Below are 17,478 nucleotides of genomic sequence, written 5' to 3'. Positions count from 1 at the left end.
CTAAATTATCTACATTACAGACTTTTTTAAAAAAGAAAAACTCCTTTATTTTGAATCAAATACGGCGCGTATATTATCCCTTTAATTGGCAAAACATGAACGAGTTGTGTTAAAAATATCAAATTTGGGTGATTTGCATATTTTAGGTACTAAATCCAAAATCTAGGGTGAAAATGATCTTATTGTTATAATAATTGAAATATGATACGTTGCCCACAAGCAACTATGAAAATTTGAGATATCTTTTTTGCCGTGTTACATCTCTTACACTTTGTGTATGATTTCCTTGCTGGCTATGATCTCATAAAATATCAATTAATTACACTCTGATTACGTTCTTCTACAAATATATATGTGGAATATACAAATTATCTATATCTATATATATTTATGTATCTTCACCAATTTATTATTAAATTTGATAAATACAAAACGTCTTTGATTTACAAGGAGCAAAATAGTGTCTATCTTGTTAATGTCCAAGTAAGAGGAGAATAGGTGTTTTGCACGTTGCACTTTCTACATGAAATTTGTTTGGAAACATTCTGCAGCTAGTTATAGGGACGTATGCAGAGGGTATGTCTTGATGATCCTGAGTCTTCCCTCCAACCCCGACAATTTTGTAAGTTTTGTTTAACACTAGGAACGATTTTAGATTTTAATGCAATCTTTCCTTATACAGAATTTGTCTTCTATGTTATTATTATTATTACCATTATGATTATTATTATTATTGTTGTTGTTGTTGTTACTGAATATTTACGACGTCGATATTACGTCCTACTAAAACGCAAATAAGCATACTGAACTTAAGAACAATGAATAGAAATTTGGTGGACCCTCTGTAGAGATGAATTGAATTCCCATGTAATAGAAATTTTGGAAGGTGTCAACTTCTGGACAGGAAAAAGGTGTCAGCTCCTGGACAAAACGAGAATTGACCCTTCGGATGCCTTAGCAGAAGCTAACTACATTTGTCTTCATCACGATATGTAGTAACGACTTTCTTTGGGTAAAAGACTTTGGATTATGTATGCATTAAATTGTTATTTTAACTAACTATACATACAAATATAAAATAGAATAGTTCCCATTTACACATTTTGGTGTTGAACAGATATATGGAACGTGTTGGAAATGGCGAATGAAAATATTCTTATTTCTAGTAAGAGTGGAAGAACTTAGAAACAATTCCACAATTAAACAATAACGTTTCAGACAAATTTGTGACTCATACCTTATGTATTCATGAATTGTGTGCTAAACACGCTAAGTTTTTAGAGAGTACAAATCGAGATTGTAGCTTGTGACTTTATGTCGTCAGTATTTCCTCTATGAATGAAGTCGTTTCAACTCTGACTTGTAAGAACGAAAGAAATTGACTATTCTTCATGTTACTATACGTCAAAAATATCAACATTGTAAAGGATAATTTTTTTCTTAATTTTCTCAGGGAATCGAACTGCGAACACCTAAATTACGAAACGAATGCTCAAGCCACTAACCTAAGACTGCTCTATTAAGTAAGAGTCAAGAAACATTCGTGTATGTAGCAAATTGCACAAGTTTACGATTCCAATATTTTATTAACGATGAAACACTGATTTCGGTCATGATAAAATATTATAGTCCAGAGAATTCAGATTTAGATTTAAAAAGACAAGACTTACCAACACGCAAGTACATGAAGGAGAAATTGGTCTGAAGAGTAATTCAAATCATTAACTGGAACCTGGTGTCTCAGACCACTCTTTTTCTGATTCACCGAAAGTATCTCCGTAATTTATTTATATTATATTCGGTTATTCTCATTTTACAGTTATTTCCAATAACCTTGAAAGACAGGGACACGAACACAGATACATCGAGGATATTTAATATTTCAAAGGCTCCCCCAGCGGGAATCGAAACTGAGACCCGCCTACTAAACTATCAGATGGGTGGAGCATCTGGTTCGTTCCCAAGGAAAGTAAGCTTGAGACGGACATCGTGCTCGTGAGTTTTCTCATTACACTCCCACTTTCTCATTTCACGAATTCGTCCATCATAATTCACTTGGTTTAATCATAGTCTTTCTGAACCTAACAGGCATAATCGTGGGACATTAAACGTAAAGATTACATTTTCAAGCTGTTAACCCAAAAAGTCCGAACCGAAAAACAGTTGTATTTTCTGTTGCTCATTAACGTGTCTTCATTAAACAATATATAGAGAAAAAACATGAGGAATAGTAATTCCATTCAAAAGTGAAACAGCAGATCATAATACCTTAACCTAAAACGAAACCATTACATGTGATTTGAAACTTTTCCAAAATATATACGGGTATTCTGAAAAGTGGCAATATAGTGTCTGTTTTCAAACAAAACTGAACCAAATTACAGTTCGGTTTCTGAAATAAAAGGAGATATTCTGTTTCAAGCTTAAACCGAACCCAAACCAGTTAACCGATTCGTGGGTCAATCAAAACTTGACCCACGACCCATTGAACCACCACCACCGTGACCCACTGTCATCCACCACCCACCGTGACTCACTCTGACTCACCACTCACCATGGCCCACTCTGACCCAACAACCCAGTCTGCTCATTGCATTGTAAACAGCATCTTCTGAACGGCATATTTTTTCAGCCTCGACGCTAGCCATAGAAACTAAAATGTTTCTGATTGGTTGAAGTTTGCGATGTATGTATTGCTCCAAGCCTTCTGATGTATGTATTGTGTATTATAGTAGTAATAGAGGTAAGTTGTCACTTTGTAGGAATTGAAGAAGAAGAATATTGAAGAAAGAGTTGAGGTTAAATTTATATCATGCCAATCAAGGTGGAACATAATGAGCCTTCCTACTACTACTACCATTACTCCTACTACTCTACTACTACTGCTACTACAACTTATACAGTGGAATCGTATAGCAAAACCAGCATTCGTAAGGGAAGTAAATCACTTTTTTGAGTATTTTTTGATAAAAATTAAAAAAAAACTGTAATTCGCCCGGATTTAAACCCACAGAAGAAGCAACTACAATTACTAGCTCATTACGCTAGTACGCTCGGCCACGAAGACCATCAGTAACAGACATCTCATTTCTGCTATATTTATGCTACGTGGCGAGAAACTGATAACTCCAATTAAACAGAACCGCGTATTTAGTTCCTACGAGTAAAGTCGAGCGTTATTTAACCCTTTCACTGTGGAAGTCGACGGAAAAAAAATTCCCTAACCTGCGAATGTCGATTATAGTCGACGTGTTAAAATTTGTCTGTATCTTGGTTTTGTCGATTGTAGTCGCCAAAGGTTTTTTGTGTGATTTCTATTGTTTATCGAAAACAATAGAACACAAACAAAAATGAACGGTACAACTTTGGCGACTACTCTCGACAAAGCCAAGATACGGACAAACAAATTTTAACACGTCGACTATAGTCGACATTCGCATGTTAAGGAAATTTGGTTCTGTCGACAAAAGTCGACTTCCTCTGTGAAAGGGTTAAAAATATGCTTCGGAACACAGGTCAATTTCTCTACGTTTTACTTTTCTGGCCTCCATATCCCTTTTTCATTTGTTTCTGTTTACTTACCTGAGATGAGTATCTCTAAGTGAAAAAAGAACGAGGCATTTTTGGATATTGATATTTCTAATTGTAATAATAGTAACAGGACTTGTACTACTACTTGGCTTTCGAGACACACAGCCTGTCAGTTTTTAGAGGAGCTAACTACTGGAAGAATACATTTTTGAATCACTGTAATATATAAATTATTATATAAAGAATTGAATGTAACTATGTGTGCCTAATCATCACGGCCAAATGGCAGTCAAATGAACCGAATTTTGGTATACATTTAGGTCTTTATCCAAACTGGGATGTTATCATATGGCTTTCATTATAATAATATCCTAAGGGATAGCGGGGATCCGAATTTTTGCGAAAAAAGAATAGTATTTCACAAACCGTTCAACTTACGGAGCTGAAATTCAGTGTATTAACTCTTTATTGAAAATGAACAGAACGTCTCCTAGCATTTTTTAAAACTTCTCCTTTATGAAGAGGGGCAGCACTTTTTATACATGGTAAATAGATAGTGGGCTAGTTTGTAAAAATAATAGAAAACGATCGATATTAGTAGAGAAACAAACAATACAGTGCTTCGCACCATATATCCATATATGCTTATCATGCGCTTCTACTAGAATAAATGCTGAAGCTTGTTTATTTTATTGAGCGTTTAGAGCACAGGGCAATCAACTCATAAAGTTGTGAGAAAAATAGACATAAAATTTGTAATGTAACCTTCTGTACGTTGGTCTACTTACCTTGATTTGGGACTTTAAAAATATCATCGGCTTTTGCACAGAAAAGTGTCGATAATTCAATAAGGAAATAATTAGATCATGATAATTTAGTTGAAATTCATCGTAATTATACCCATGACGAACATTTTATCATTTTATATCGTAAAGGTCAGATCCATCGTTATTGTAACAGAGCGGTGCTTGAGCTATTGACCATAGAATTTCAAATTTCGATTAGTTACAATTTCACAACTTGCTTTTATTATAAGTGTAAACTCTTTAGTCGAAAGAGAAGAGGCCATGGATCATGTGTCATAGTTGATGGCGATAGTTTTGGTGGATCAGTGGTCCATGGTGGGTGGTGGGTCATGGGTCAGAGTGGACACGGTGAGTGGTGATACACGGAGGTTCTTGGGTTAAAGTGACTCACGGTAGGAAGAGGGTCAGTGGGCCGAGGGTCACGGTGGATCAGTGGGTCGTGGGTCACCGTGGGTCCGATAAAGTTCCAAACGACATGTAATGGTTTCGTTTTATGTTAAGGTACTATGAGTGTGCTGTTTCACTTTTTCATGGAATTACGATTCCCCATGCTTTTTCTCTATATATAGTTTTATGAAAACACGTTAATGAGCAACAGAAAATACAACTGTTTTTCGGTACGGATTGGTTTGGATCAACATCTTGAAAATACAATCTTTACGTTTAATGTCCCACGATTATGCCTGTTAGGTTCAGAAAGACTATGATTAAACCAAGTGAATTATGATGGACGAATTGGTGGAATGAGAAAGTGGGAGTGTAATGAGAAAACTCACGAGCACGATGTCCGTCTCAAGCTTACTTTCCTTGGGAACGAACCAGATGCTCCACCCATCTGATAGTTTAGTAGGCGGGTCTCAGTTTCGATTCCCGGTGGGAGAGCCATTGAAATATCAAATGTCTTCGATGTATCTGTGTTTGTGTCCCTGTCTTTCAAGGTTACTGGAAAGAACTGTAAAATGAGAATAACCGAATATAATATAAATAAATTACGGAGATACTTTCGGTGAATCAGAAAAAGAGTGGTCTGAGACACCAGGTTCCAGTTAATGATTTGAATTACTCTTCAGACCAATTTCTCCTTCATGTACTTGCGTGTTGGTAAGTCTTGTCTTTTTAAATCTAAATCTGAATTCTCTGGACTATAATATTTTATCATGACCGAAATCAGTGTTTCATCGTTAATAAAATATTGGAATCTTAAACTTGTGTAATTTGCTACATGCACGAATGTTTCTTGACTCTTACTTAATAGAGCAGTCTTAGGTTAGTGGCTTGAGCATTCGTTTCGTAATTTAGGTGTTCGCAGTTCGATTCCCTGAGAAAATTAAGAAAAAAATTATCCTTTACAATGTTGATATTTTTGACGTATAGTAACATGAAGAATAGTCAATTTCTTTCGTTTTTACAAGTCAGAGTTGAAACGACTTCTTTCATAGAGGAAATACTGACGACATAACGTTACAATCTACAATCTTGATTTGTACTCTCTGAAAACTTAGCGTGTTTAGCACACAATTCATGAATACATAAGGTATCAGTCACAAATTTGTCTGAAACGTTATTGTTTAATTGTGGAATTGTTTCTAAGTTCTTCCACCCTTACTAGAAATAAGGATATTGTCATTCGCCATTTCCAACACGTTCCGTATATTTGTTCAGCCAAAATTTGTAAATGGTAACTACTCTACTTGATATTTTATATATATTTAGTTAAAATATCAATTCATAAGTCGAAGTCTTTTACCAAAAGAAAGGGCGTTACTATGTATCGTGATAAAGACAACTCCTACTTAGTTTCTATTAAGGCATCCGAAGGTTTCATTTTACTATTGTTCAGGAGATGACATCTTTTTCCCCTTCTTTTCCTTTCAAAGTATCTTTTATAAGGCAATTCATCGTTATAAAGGGTCCAAAAATTTTCTTTTCATTTTTCTTAACTTCAGTATGCTTATTTCCATTTTTATAGGACATAATATTGAGATCTCAAATTCTCAGTAATAATAATAATAATAATAATAATAATAATAATAATAATAATAATAATAATAATATAGAAGACAAATTCCCTATGAGGACAGATTGTATTAAAATCTGTAAAATCGTCCTTAGCGTTAGGCAAAAGTTACAAATTTGTCGGGATCGGAGAGAAGAGTCAGGACCATCAGGACATACCCTCTGCATACGTCCCTACAACTAGCTAAATGTTAAACGGAATGCTTCCAGGCAAATTTCATGTAGAAAGTAGAGCTACTGAACTCACAAGAGCAATAAGAAAATTTGTTTTTAAGCAATGGTTATGCCGGCTAACCTACAGAAGACGTCGATGATGAGAATGAAAGAAATATTAGAATGAAGAAAGTGGGAGGAAGCGGAACCGGGAGAAAATCTACACACACGGTGTTTGTTCAGCACAATGCCCACTAGGCACGAGCTGGGTGGAACTGGGTGAACCGTTAAATTCACAACACTTCAGTAATAATAATAATAATAATAATAATAATAATAATAATAATAATAATAATAATAATAATAATAATAATAATAATAATAATAATAATAATATTTACTATAATTATTCCTGAAGATTTGATAGTTGAGGTATTGAAACAAATGAGTATTCAAATATTTGAATTTAATAAAAAGTGTGTCATCGCCGATCAATCGCCATTAAAAATCCTAAAGTAAAAAAATTGCCCAATTCGAACCATGAACCTCCAGATTACTGGTAGAGCGCCTTGACCCCTTTTCTTAATACTTTTATTGAATTGTAATAACTAGTACACTGATGTTACATCAGATAAGTATACTACGGAAGCTTACAGGATCACTTTGAGAAAATTAGCAAACACAGATGTTTCATTCATATTGGTCATATGAAAAGTCTGAGTTGAGTTGATTTTAGTTTAGCGTCCCTTTCAGCAGCGAGGCTATATGAGACGTGGACCTACTGATTATCGTGGAATCCGAACCACATGAGCTCCCGCCGGGAATCGAACCCGGGTCTCCCGCGCCAAAGGCGCGTACGCTAACCGCTTAGCCACGAGGGAGCTCTATGAAAAGTCTGATGACGAGCATATTTTAAGTGCAAATAATATTCCTAAACGGTACACTTCCGCGTAGAGGACATAGTATAATAAATAGTATGCCCGATAAGCCAATTAACGGTATTGAGTTTTGTATAGGGATACTGCACATAGTCCGTAAAGGCAAGTATACGGCTGTCAAAATAGTTAGCTGGTTTACGACAGATCACTGCAAGTAAGCCACATAAAGAGGTCCATATGCGAGTCGTATCAGTGCAGTCAGACACACGATGGAGAAGAGTATCTTGTCGACCGCAGTGCACACAATTAGGAGATTCAGAGTGACGAATAGTATGAAGCTGTTCATTGGTAGGGTGTAAGTCATGAATAGAGCAACCCAAAAGCATAAAAAGCATAATATCAATTTTGACATATGGTTAGTACCTTGAACATGGTTGTGGTTGTCTAAGGGTCCAGAAGAAACTAATTTTAAAAGCATAATAAAGCATAAATTTAGAAAATAAAGCATAAAGGATAATTTAAAATATATACCATAATTCTTGGAAAATTCTATTTACATGCAAGTGTAACATATACTATATTAATATTTTTTTTAAAAAATTACAATGCAAAATCATTGAGAACATAAGAATGCAATAATGAAAAGCTTATTTTTATTTCTGTAAATTTTTTAGTGTAATCCTTTGATGTGAAGAAAAGAAAAAAAGAAAGGAAGAAAACTTTCCGCTAACAATGAATAGTACACAAGAACTTCACACTATATTGTTATGTGTACCTCTCGAACTTGAGCACTTTCTGTACTTTTTGTGCACCTTTCTGTATACTTTCCCTTTCTGTATATATGTACCTCTAAGGTGCACACAAGTGATAGAAAAAACTGATTCGAGCGAAGCATATATCTTTACAGTGCATGAAGTAGAAAGTTCATTAAATATGAAAGAAATTGCTCCATAAAATATTAATAAATAGATCAAGATATTTAGGTTATTAAATGTATAGTAAATATTATGCATTATACACGATTAATGTAAAACAATGATTGAAATTAAGAATAAAGCATATTAAAGCATAATTTGGAAAAAATAAAGCATAATTAAACAAAAACTAAGCATAATGTGGGTTGCTCTAGTCATGAATAAAGCTCAACTAAACACTACGAATGTCCGAAGATAAAATTTTGTTGTGCACATTTCGCCAGATCACATGCCAGTCATAGGGCCTAAGTGGGAAACTTATTGCAAATTCGGGGCACAGAAGTACACACAGCATTGTTGATTAAAGCGACATAGATTTTAGTGGACATGGTGCAAGCCTCGGGTAACTGTGGGACATGAGGAAATGAGTTCCAGTACATATCCAGGGCAATGAGTAAAAAAGCGAATGTATGGCGGATTATTTTCGGTTAATGAAACAGTCCAGCACGATATCCATTGCGATGTGTGTGAGTCAGACTCAAAAAATAACTTCAATCCATTACGCATATAAAGAGCTTTGCATTTTTGTCTCAAATTAGTAACCTGTCATCCGCCTTTAAAATATGAGCAATAGGTAACATGTCGTGGAATAATTTGTTCCTTACTTTTTGCTAATTTGACTGCACTATAAACGAGGTGGTCTTATAAGCTTGTTACCGACAATGCCTGCCCAGATATTTACCCCAAATCTCTGTTGATGTCCACGCACAATGGTACCATGGGGATTTTCGTCGGCCCACGCATGACTATTAAGGCTATTAAATACACCCTCTATCGTAAAATAGGCTTCATCTGTGAAGAGTATCGCGGCATGAAACTGCGGGTCATGGAAACACCGCTGCACTAGCCATTCACTAAACACCACACAGCGTGTGAAGTCTGTAGGGTGCAGGTCTTGAACTTTCTGTGGATGATAGATGAGTAGTTGTTGTTCACGGAGTACTCTCTGAACAGTACTGTGCTCAACCCCCACTTCATGTGCTAATGCTCTAGTGCTTGTCGAAGGTTGTCACACGATCAATAACCTCTTCTTCATGGTCTGGAGTCCTGGTTGTTCGTCTCCTTCCGCGGTCGTGACGTAATGGGTCAAGTATTCCGTTTCCCGTAAACGCCGAAATAGACTCGGAAACATGGAGTACTTTGGATGTCGCCTGTCTGGATACCTGTTGTAATATAACCTTGTAGCTGCTTGACTGTTTCCATTAGTTAGCCCATAAAAATCACCATATCTGCAAGTTCTTCAAACGTGAACTCCATTTCACTCCCGCACTAATCCCGCTACTGACCAAGAGCACAGACAACACACAGGTACAGATACTGAGAAACTATCCACGGAATAGAAACACGCCTTCTTCTGTTTAGTGAACGAAACACTAGCCTGCCAGACGACGACGTAAATGATCTCAGAGTATTGTAATACAGCGGGCGTACGGCTTCAGAAACTCTTGTTGTTTCTTTTGTTGGTGTGTAGCAAACAACGTAGGTAACCTATGATATTCAAGCAAGGATAGGTATCGAATGTTGCTTTTAACAAGACAAAACGTGTTTGGTTGTGGGTTACTAAATAGAGCTTTCAAGAAACGATTTATATAAGATTGCGTGTGGATCATTGTACTTGCCACAGCGTCACGAAAGAGGAATAAAACGCAATTTGAAGCTATTGAATTTGAGGCTATGCTGATATTTACAATAATTGACGGAACTAGGAGAAACCCGGAGACACCACTACAATGATATCTTTGAACAGGAAATCTTACATGATTTGGAATCGACCCCAGGACTCCTGGATTCAGATTTGAGTGCTTTACAACGCAACCACGATGCATCAAGGTTGATATTAAAAGGTAATGTTTACATATCAACAATGTTAGAGTTGTGGGGTATAGCAGCTCTCTTGTGGCTAGTAGTCGCCAAGTCTAGTAGATGATGATGCTAATAACTCACCTCCATTTATACTATCGGTAGCTAGTGCAGCCGTCTTTTCCATACAAATACCACTGTATACATCCTGTATTTATGTTGTTCGTTCCCGATATTTCAAACGGTTCAACGTACGAGAATTACAATTCAGTTTCCACGAGAATTACAACCCAGCTCCTAGAGTTGGACATGTGTAGTTGGAATGATGTCCTGAAAGAATTTGAATGGTATTTTTTTATATGGCCATCTCTGGATTCAACTATCCATCTAGATTTGGTAACTAAACGGGTTTAATTACTTTGCCCAGTTGAAAATTGTTTCTGACCACTTACTAAAAAAGTTGGCATTTTGTGATCAATATCAAGTCATTTAAACAAATGTATTGCGTCTCTGTACCGTCGATCTACTACAGAAATATAATCTTCTTTGAACCATTCATTCATCCCGCCAAGATCATGTTCAAAATCATTGCAGAGCATTTATGGATCATTATTCCGAGAATCTGAGAAATAGGACCCTAAAATTGCAAGTATGAATCTATTCGGTGCCACAATCAGTGCAGATTTTAATAGATGATGACCCTTATGCATACAATAGGACTGCTGCAGTACTCTAAAATTACTGCTTCTCTCAATTCGACTAAATTTTTCGTCAATGTAAGGAATAGCTTTTCGATTATTAGAGTCTGGAATATATAATGCATTTACGAAGTCACTTACATGTCATTAATTTATTCTGGCCTTATTATTGCATTAACTCCGATAAATAATGGAACAAATCGTGTCATTATTGCTCTCTTAACTGCCAAAATTATCGGACTTGTATTTTGCCTTGAAGAATAATTAAACATGACGGTTAAAATTTCATCGGATAATCCTTGACGCAGATTACAAAGAAAGTAAGTTTCGTTATATATCTTTTTCCTATAAGTTCCGGATTAGCTCCGAAGGATAAACAAACCATGAAACTGTTCCTTGTTATGGATGTTAAGTACTCAAATTCATAATTGCTGAAAGTATTATCGTCATCGAACTTTATCGTTAACGTCATCTCGAAGATCTTGTTAAAACAACATTAAACCAATCTTTTCATAAATACAGTTTCCAAACAAATCGCAACCCACGAAGCAAACACGGAAACAGACGTCCATTGTTATCTTACGTGTGTGGCCACATCTGGAGTATCCGGGAATATAAATATTCCTCGCAGTGCAAATCGGTACTCGAGATTGAATTGGCAGCCTGTTTTGGTTAGCTCGGTTACAAATGAAACAAGTGGCATTATTCGTTTAATATATTCAACATCGCACATCTGGGATCATTTTCTAATTCTCTGATTTCAGTATTAATTGAACGATTACACTTAAGACACATGCGTGCACCATAAGCCACTTTAACTTACTTACCTACCAGCTTCTTCGCACCTTCTACTAGTTACCTGTCGTTTCATTAAATTATCATCACCATCTAGCAAAGCTAAATGATTTAGATGAAACACTCGATTACAAACTACACACGGCATTCGATTTCTGTTAGCCGTGTTACAGTTCAAAGTCACTAATCACCTACAGAAAACGAACAGCAAAATAGTTCACAATACCTTATTGCCCGTCGCTAAACTGTACCTTACCTGTTATTCCAGCAGTTTGCGAATATACACTTACACTTACAGGGTATTTGCAAGAAACTTTATTTGTCACCTTAGGCACAGTGCACTACCTAGTCGGAAGTGATCCAGCACGATACCCACTTTTCACTTTGTGTTTGCTTTAGTGGGAATAAATTACAGAAGAACTCCAAATATATAAACAATGAGCACGTGTAAATACATAGAGAAAGAATACGAACAGCCGCAGATAATTTGTTTGAGATTTGGAGAGGAATAGGGAGGGAGGGGTTAGAATTCTAGTGAGGTCATCCTCACTGGAGTTTTCCAGAATTTTAATTAGTTCTAACAGGCAAACGTCAGCTTGGTACAGTCCATAGCAAAAAACCTGCAACATGAGCATTTAAGTTTATTGTGGAGCGACGAAGTCTTGTGCTCCAAAATAAGTGCGCAGTTGAGGATATCGAAGATTTTCCTGGCGTGATTCGTGCCATTTAGACGTTATATTGATTCCCTGCGCTGTTAGGCGTAGTTTCACAATAAACTTACATGCTCATGTTGCAAGTTTTTTGCTGCGGACTGTACCTATACTACAATGGCCCTTGCCGCTATCTTTCCAATTCTTTTGACCTTTTCTAGGATATAGGCAATCACTAGTAGCTCATACCTCGATCGAAATGGGACAAATATCTATCAATATCTTTTAACTTCTTGATATTTTTGTCCGATGTCGGCCGAGAGGATACATGCCAATTTGTCTTAATGTCCATAACGGAAACATATACACAGTATGTGTATGTTTTACTAGCAAAGGATCTTATTCATTGAAAATAAGTATGATTATTACGTTGGTTTCGTTAGTATTTCTAGACTGCTTTGGCGACTGTGTTGAATGCAGTGTGAAGTAAGGTTACAACAACTCTAGACGAACAGTGATCCGAATACCAAAACAGGGCGTTAATGACTAGGCCTGTCGTTCAAGTACTATCAGGACATTCGTCTGTGAAACAGAAGTGGAAAACGTCAGTCAGAGCGTTTCCAACAGAGATTGTGCCACCTGTCTTCAGAGTGCCAACTTACAAGGGACATGTTTCGGTTCGAACGCGAGGATCAACATAAAACTTGATAGATATATACAGGACTAAGTACTAACCACTGTATGGTATGTCATTCCCGTGTAAAACTCGTTTTTCGCCGACAGCTTTCGCCACCTATCCTTCGAAACACTACCAGTTAGATTCTTCGTTATAGGTGGTGAGTGAAGATCAGTCAGGTGCGTCAGTGTGTGGTAGTAAGCTCGAATTAGTGTTAGATGTAATAGTCAGTGTGGAAAAAATGGAGCGGGCTGCTGGCATTAACCCCCTTCATGTAGTTGAACTGTTAAAAGATGAACTAAAGCGCAGATTTGAGGATCAAACGTCAGTTGGAGCGGACGATGAGTCATTTGCGACATTTTGGTGCAATTTAATTATCAATTAGTACGAAAATAAATTAGAAATGATACACACATCGACACTTGACAGAGATGATAAAGAAAATGTCACGGCGCAGATGATATCTATGATAGCAGTCCAGAGCGGGAACCAAGAATCAGGAAATGAAACTCCAAACAGTGAAATGTGAAATAATCAGATTATTTGATAAAGGTCGTAATCGTTCGTGAAATAATGCCTGCTTGTTTCTGAAGATTTTCAATGAAAGTCGGCTCCGTTTTGAAATGCGATAAGCCAACTTCTTTTATCGCTTGGAGAGCCCAGCACTGTAAATACTAATAATGCACTGATGTTCCATGCTCTCGCGCCTCGTCAAATAATCTGATGATTTCGCACTTCATTGTTTGGAGTTTCATTTCTCCATTACTTTTAAATGAAGCGGAGCTCGTAGACAGCGCATGTTCATAATCCAAAATAGGTTTGCAGTTACTCAAAGAAATAATTTTCTTGTGTCGTGTCAGAAAGTTTCTGTACAAGTTGTATTCTCCTTCATGATAATCTTTGTATATACTCCGGACTTCCTCGTCCGTAAACTGCGATAAAATATCTGTTTTTTTTTTCCTTTCAGTTTTCATGCCGAAGATACGTCGTATTCGCTTTGATCAATGCCTTGCTCCCGCTCTGGACTGCTGTCTTGTTCCCACTCTGGACTGCTGTCTTCTTCCCGCTCTGAACTGCTATCATAGATATCTTTCTGCGCCGTGACATTTTCTTTATCATCTCTGTCGAGTGTCGATGTGTGTATCATTTCTAATTCATTTTCGTACTAATTGATAATTAAATTGCACCAAAATGTCACAAATGACTCATCTTCTGCTCGAACTGATGTTTGATTCTTAAATCTGCGCCTTAGTTTGTCTTTTAACAGTTCAACTACATGAAGGGGGTTAATGTCAGCAGCCCGTCCCATTCTTTCCACACTGACTATCACACCTAACACTAATTCGAGCTTACTACCACACACTGACGCACCTAACTAATCTTCACTCAGTACCTATAACGAAGAATCTAACTGCTAGTGTTTCGAAGGATAGGTGGCGCTGTCGTAGGAAAACGAGTTTTACACGGGAATGACACATCATACAGTGGTCAGTACTTAGTCCTGTATATATCTACCAAGTTTTATGTTGATCCTCGCGTTCGAACCAAAACATGTCCCTTGTTAGTATCACTGCACACCAGAAAGTAGAGAGCCGCTGCAGTTATAATATTAGCAACAATTGACATTTATATTTTCTTGCACAGATCTGCAACTTTCACATAAGCCCGTCACTTAACAAAGATAACTTACCTAAGCGATTGCATAATCCGGAAAAGGGATGAGAATAGTAGGAGCAAACATCATTTGAGCATAGGTAATATTCCGATATTCAACTTGTGGGACAAAAGAAAACCCCTGAAAACTCCAGACAGGATAGTCGGCACTCTCAAATGCAAACAAATGCTTTACTAACTGACCTGAAGGTGTTTGGTAGTCACAACTTAACACTTTTTCTCAAGATCATAACATCTACAACATATCACAGTTTCATTCATTTTCACCAAAATCCATAATATCGTTATACTTGGCTATTTTCAGAACAGTAGTCCAGTAGTGGCCAAGCGATCAGTGATTAGTGGTTGTGTCCATTGAGACTTTTCCTTACGATAACAAGATCTACAACGTATCAAGTAATTCCACTGAAATTCAAGTTCCATAAGAATTGTCAGGGCCCTTTATACAAGGTGTTTCAAAACAACACCGACTACGTATGGAAGGTGACTCCTGACACCAAGATAAGACAAAAACTATAGACCAATCTGAGTGCACAAATGCTTCCTTTCGGAGTTAATAGGCTGCCGAAAATATGAAAAAATGAACTTTAAAGGCCCACAGCTCCAAAACTATGACACCGTAGTCGGATCAAGACTTCACCTAGGAACTAATATGTGCGCTGTCCAAAAATACATGTCTTAGAATCCTAAGGTACTCACGCAACAAATTTTATAGAGGGATTTGGGCTACGGGCATCTAATCTGAATTACTCACCAACTACCTCTATGAAAGTTGTTGCGAAAGTATCACAGGATTCAAAAACTTGGATATTTAGATAGAGTACATACTAGTTCCTATGTGAATTCTTGACCCGACGACGGTAGATGCCATAGTTCTGGAGCTATAGACCTTTAAAGTTCATATTTTCATGTTTTCGTCAGGCTATAACTCCGAAAGGAAGCATTTGTGCACCCAGATTGGTCTATATTTTTTGTCTTATCTTGGTGTCAGGAATCACCTCCCAAATGTTGTCGGTGTTCTTTTGAAACACCCTGTGTATCTACGAGCAATGCCTTCAACATTACCCTATTGATTATCGGGCCAACTGACATGGCCGTTTTTCGCACAGAAAAATAATACTAATGCAAAAGAAGTCCGGGATCTAAAGGTGTATAGGACTACAGGAAGAATGGTTGAGTGCCTACCACACTAGTACTATGACTACTGCTTAATACTTAAACAGCTTTTGACGCCATAATTCCCCCTCTAATCTAAAATTTAAGAACGGCTTCGTACGCGATTAGATCTAGTGAATATCTATATATGTTCAAAATTCGGCGGTTCCAGGTGATTCCTTTCTATGCGAAAATCCGATGACATAGCACACACACACACACACACACAGAGAGAGGGGGGGAGGGAATTGTTATACATTAGTATAGATGTGATACTATTTATAGGTTACAGGATGTTATTATTTGAATGTCAAATGCATTTTTAACTTATTAACAGTCATATTCGAATAGTAGGGTGAGCCGTATAATTGCAAGTCCGCTCATGGTTATGAGTGTATATATGTACATATATCGAAAGTGGTATGTCAGTTAGCTTTTACTTTGCCTTTTAAATTCCATGATGAGAGGAGGGGGAAGGAGAAAGCTGATTTATTAGATGTCACTTGTATGATATTATGCACATCCTAGTATTTATTTTATCTATTTTATTTTTCTTCTTCTTCGATGGATTTGCAAAGTATGATTATACAGGGTTGGTATTCCTATTGAAAAGCAAAGTAATTTTTACACTAATCAGAATTCAGCAATGATAAAATAATAAATAATGCGATCTCATAAGTAAACGTTCTAAAATCCAAAAGTGTTAGGAGGGAAGCCAGATCAATGTAAATCAAAAGTATCTCTCAATTTATGGTCCCAAAATATAACACCAAGGGCACATTGATTCTGAAGGAATCTTTAATTTACCCCCTTCTAAATTATACAACCACCTAAGAGCATGAATGAAAATACTCGAAAAAAGTGCAGCGTACCATATTAATATAGACTTAGACAACCTTTTGCCCTCTGAACAGCTCTGATGCGATTTGGAATGAAATCAAAGAGGTCGTGAAAAATATCAAGTGCAATTTTAGGCCTACACCATTCCGCGTGCAGTATATCACTCACTTCTGTGAGAGAGGAAGATGCAGGCAAAATTGCCCCGGATCCGTGTGTCCAAAACAGACCGGAGATGTTTAATTATGTTTAGATCTGGTGCTTCTGCGGGCCAGTAGGATGTTTAACTTCATTCCATTATTCCTGAAGCCATGCCGCAACAACTCTAGCTATATGAATGGACAGATTATCATCTTGGAATATAGCATCATTGTCCGGAAATAACATGTAGACCACACGATGCACATGGTCAACTAATATACCGACCCAACCATGGGCAGTGATGTAATCGGAAAGTGTTAGCGCAGGACCAACTGACAACCAGGATATTGAGACCTACAGCGTTACAAAGCCCCCACTATGTTTGACGGTTGGACAATTACATTGCAAAACATGTGTTTCTTTTGGTGTTCGCCACATATAAATACGGTCCAAGGATAGAAATAAGATGAAGACGACTCGTCCGAATATCACACGTTCCTAGTTATCACTGGTCCGTGTTCTACAGTATGTTTCCGACACCACTGGTATCATGCTAAAGCATTATGGTCCCTTATCAATGGTTTGGTTCATGCAGCCAGATTTGGTAAGCTCCATGTTATGTAACTCGCGGCGGACTGTAACACAGATTGTGGGAAGTGCTTGAGTTCCTCTGTCATTTGCACCGCAGTCGCAT

This window comes from Thermobia domestica, chromosome 11 (assembly GCF_964235325.1).
Source record: "Thermobia domestica chromosome 11, izTheDome1.hap1.1, whole genome shotgun sequence".
In the NCBI taxonomy this organism is placed as follows: domain Eukaryota; kingdom Metazoa; phylum Arthropoda; class Insecta; order Zygentoma; family Lepismatidae; genus Thermobia; species Thermobia domestica.
Note: the sequence above shows the minus strand (reverse complement) of the source record.